This window comes from Cannabis sativa, chromosome 8 (genome assembly GCF_029168945.1).
Source record: "Cannabis sativa cultivar Pink pepper isolate KNU-18-1 chromosome 8, ASM2916894v1, whole genome shotgun sequence".
NCBI lineage: Eukaryota > Viridiplantae > Streptophyta > Magnoliopsida > Rosales > Cannabaceae > Cannabis > Cannabis sativa.
In genome coordinates, this window is record NC_083608.1 from 14500507 (window position 1) to 14505658 (window position 5152).

A 5152-nucleotide genomic window follows, 5' to 3' on the forward strand; every position below is an offset into this window, starting at 1 on the left:
TTCTAAAAATGAAAATGAACATCATTGCTTGTAAATATATTTTTACTTTTGAGAATACAATCACTACTAAAAATGAAGGAATAGATATAGGTCACAATTATGGAGTTTCGCTCTTGTAACAATAGCAACCTTCAAATATTGTTATAGGTATTTATTTTATTTGAGAAAAATACATTGTATGTTTAAATCTTTGAAAGTTTGCAAATAATTTACACGTGCGGAGTACGTATACTCTCACTAGTATTATGTTAAAAAAAAAACAAAATTGGGATGCTTCAATAAAATTTTGGAATATTAATATAATTTATTTAATTATTTTTACAAATATTTAAATTTGCTCATATTTTTCTCATCAATATTTAGATTTGATTATAATTTTTCCCCTATAATTGTTCATTTTTTTTACCATAAAAATTGAAGAAACAATATAATTCACATATTTTTGTAAATAGGTGAGAGTCATAAAGATGAAAAATTTCTCTATAATCAATCATGTTACAAATCCCTAAAAATAACGTGAAAGTGATTTTCTAAGGTTGCATTTGGTAACATTTTAATTTTTTAATTACAAAATAAAAGTAAAATTTTTGTTTTTAAAAATTTTGTTTTTGAAAAATAAAAATGACATCTGTAACAACTTTTGTTTTTCAATTTTAAAAACAGAAAATAAAAGTGTGTTCTATAAAGTTAATTTTTTTTTTTTTTGATTTTATTTGAGACGGGTCTAAGTTTGTAGTCGGATTTGGGTTCGGGTTAGAGGTCAGGTTCAATGCTAGGGCTGTGGGGAGAATTTGGATCCGGGTCTGGTCGGAGTTCAAAATATTAATTAAGAAAAAAAAAACTATTTAAAAATGATTTTTTTTTTAATTTTTAAAATTTTGATTCTTAATTAAAAAATTAAAAAATAAAAGCAGTTTTATAGAACATATGTTTAAAAAATATTTTTACTTTTTTAATTTTAAAAATAAAAAATTGATTAAAAAAGTGTTATCAAACGCCACTTAAATATTTTTAAAATAAAAAATATAATATCCTAGTGTTTGGTTTGATAAATTCAAAAATGTTAACAAAATATACGAGACTGGTTTTGAGTTTAACTATTAATTCGTTATTAATAACATATAACCAACAAAATGAGAAAGTGATGATCATTATTTTATTCTAAATTTATAAGATACTATTGTTATTGAATAATCAAAAGAGGAAGAAAGTAAGAAAGAAATAAAAAATATATATTTAATATGTACTGGTGATTTCGGTTGCCTGTTTTGAAATAGTAAATGTCCCTATATATCTATTCTAAATTGATCAATGGTCAGATAACTATTAGTTTTATTTGGATGGCTAAAAATGAATGAGGGATTACATCTTTCATTTTGAACTGAGGAATTACATAAGACCCCTATATATATATATTTATATTGAATGAGTTATTTATTCTTTCTATGATAATGGCGGGAATGAATAAAATGATTGACTTATTTATGTGTATCTACAAACACATATTATTAACTCTTTTACATGTGTCTACAAACACATACATATAATTTTTTTTTTTTTTGAAATTTTAGATCCAAAAGATGAATGGGTCTTTTTGTTTGCCTTTTAAATTATATTTGTTTTTATAATTTTTTATCTGTTACTTCAATTGAGTGATTAAAATTATGTTTTAGTTATAACTTAAAATATATTAGAATATGCTTGTATATAATGTGTTTGTTAAAATGCTTGTGAGAACTAATTTAAAAGTAACATGCCTATTAACACATATACATATATATCATGCTAATTTGTTAAAAATATTTCAGAGTTGCCAAGAAAAAAAATAATTATATATGCTTGTTGTTAGATCCATGTGTTTTGGAGTTAATTTCTAGTTGAGTGGTTTTTGTAATACAATTGGTTGATATGTAGGTGATTTGTAGTTGTTTTTAAATTTTTTTTTTTTTTTTTTTTTTTTTTTTTTTTTTTTTTTTCTTTTTTTTTTTTATGGAGATTGTATCAATGTTGTTTTTAAGTTGTTTTTGGCTTGTGTACGTAATGTATTGATGTTTGGATGATTTGTATATTAAAATAGAATTGTATTTTAATTATTTATTCGTTCCTATTTATACAATTAGTAAAATATGAAATCAAATGATCTTAAATGAGTATATATTTAATATTTTTTTGGTACATATATTTTTAAGTTGATGTACAAGTAATTTTTAGTTTTTTTTAAGGTTATTTTATTTTTCAACAAAAGAAAAAGTTTTTTTTTTTTCTGAGGTTATTATTTAGTTGTTCAAATAAAAAAAAATAACTTTTTATTTATTTTTTATGGATACGTATATATTTTTGAGTTGGTGTACAAGCGTTTTGTTCCTTTTAATATATATTTTTTAAGATTATTGATATTTTTTCTTTGAGTTGATGCAATGTGTCACTTTATTTAAAGTGTATATTAAAGTCAGGTTGTTTTTTAGTTGTTTTTACTGTTATTAAGTTGTTTAACTAAGTTAAAAATGATTATGTATTTAGTACTTTATGGACGTGTATATTTATGAGTTGGTGTTGAAGTGTTTTGTAGTGAGTGAATGCTTTTAAATTTAGTTTAAATGTTTTTTTTTTCTTGGAGTTGATGCAATGTATAGAATTATTTTATGATGTCTATTTATTTTGCATATTACAGTACAATTGTTATATAATTATTTTTTTGTTGTTATCTAGTTGTGTTAAAAAATAAAATAAATGTCTAAACATATTTAGTTTATCATGGACACATATATATTAAGAATGTTATTTTATTATTTTTTTAAAGATTATTTGTGTTTTTTTTTAAGTTAACACACTATGTTGGTGCCTAATAATTTTTCATATTAAAATAGAGTTGTTATCTAATTGTTTGCGCATTATTATTTAGTTGTTCAACCAGGTAAAAACTAACTGAGTATATATTTTATTTTTCATAGATACATTTTTTTTTTGAGTTAATGCACGAGCATTTTGTAGGTTATTTTTTCGAGATGATTTATGTGTTGTTTTTGAGTTTCCTTTGAGTTGATGAAATTTATTAATGCCTAATTAATTTACATCTTAATATTAAGTTGTTATCTATTTATATTAAAGTGGGATTGTTATCAAATTATTTATTACTACATATTTTTTTTGTAATATAGTCATTGTTTTAGTTTTTATGGTACATATTTTTTGAGTTTACTTACAAGTATTTTGTAGTTACTTTTATTTTTCAAGTTAATTTTGGGTTTATGTGTCTTTATTTTTATGTATGATTATTTTTAGGTTGATTTTAAGTTTATGTGCCATTTTTTTTATATATAATTATTTTTAAATTAGTTTGGATTTAAGTACATTTATTTTTATATATAATTTTTTTTAAGTTAGTTTTAGTTGTTTTCAAGTTGTTATTTCGTTGCTAATTAGTTGTTATTGCATTGAGAAAAGAAGTCAAATACACTCAAGTGCACTTTGTCCAAAGTTGACACGTGGCAACCACTGGTACATTCTGATGCTGTAATATTGCATGCGTCAGTGAACTTTGATGGTTTTGTCCCCTCACTCGCGTGTGAGCCTCACTCGCCTGCATAGTCTACTATTGTGTATTTTACTTTCTCATTTCGCAAGTGGGCTTTGTCTCCCACCGTATATTTGTAAATAAGAAACTTTGTAAATTGTATTTTTGAAATCAATAAATAACATAAATGTTTATTTTCTCCTTATAATTGTATTAATGTTTATTTTGGGTAATTTTAGCTTAAAATAGAAAAAAATCCTTCTAATTTATCATTACAAAATAAAATAAATATACATCAAAATAAGATATTAAAGTTTCTCTTATTAATTGAAAACTCATTAAAATAGCATTATATCAATCAATACAAAAAAGTGTTTGTTAAAAAAAAAAAAAAAAACATTACCGAAAGCGTTCATAATATTAATGATGAAAGAAAAATATGTATGATAGGAATATTGATAAAATAATTAAAATCAAGAGAAAGTAGTAGTGGGCATTGAGTAGCGGCACAAAGGACACAAATGGTTAATCTTTAGCCAAGAAACAATACAATTCTTGTGATAAAGATGAGAACATGGCATCTCTACGATTTTCCAATCTTCAAACAACAAGTTTTCTTGGCAAATGGTACAATTATTGTTGGTAATCAAATCATCACCCTCCTTAATATTCAGTTCTTTTAGTTTGTTTATAGATTCTTGTGTAGCAGGAACATTTGAAATGACATCAAGTGCCTCTCTAAACATACTATCAAGTATCATCGATTCTTGTTCTTGTTCTTCACTAGTGAGAGCAACAATATAAAGGTTGATAATAACACACTTAGAGGCCACAAAGGGAATGGTGTTAATATGAGTGTCGATGTAAATATCTATTTGGCTAGCAAGTATAGATCCTGCAGTTGGATTTGTCACACCTACTCTAAATAGAATAGTTTTTGTGATGTTAGATTGGTCAGAAAAATATGAGTCGTGACTAAGTATAATTGATTGATTTACATTTTGAATAATTTGTTGAGAAGGACATATTTTATGGCAAAAGTTTACCATAAACACTAACAACTTATTGTCTTGTTCAAAGTGAAAGCTCTCTAATGGAAGATTATTTGAGCAATCAATAATTATACTCATATCGTAAATGGTATTTACAGTTGCCATCTCCATGATTAATAATTGAATAAATTCTATAAGAAGAGAATAATATTATTATTTGTTATCTAAGTGTTTTGTGAAAATGTGTTATTAATATATATATAGATGAAAACAAAATATCTAATCCTATTAGGAATTAGGATACTTCAAAAAATAATGTAATATTATACCTAATCGTATAAGGATAATTAAAGATATAATGTATTTTTTTTTTTTAATTTTAATCAAACAAGAATTTTCGTTAGAATTTAAAATATTTTAATACTGTTAGTTTAATCTGTTACCAAAAAGAGATTTAATTGGTTCGATGTTATAGTTTAAAAAATAAAAATATTACTGTTAAGAGTTAAAAATTATTGATCGAAAAAAAAATCAAAATAATTCATTTATTTTATTTTTTAAAAAAATCAATTTTTTTTTTTTGGCTAACTACTTGTAAACTGGAAAAGCAAGATATTTATAATGAGACTAGTATTTGGCAAGTTGT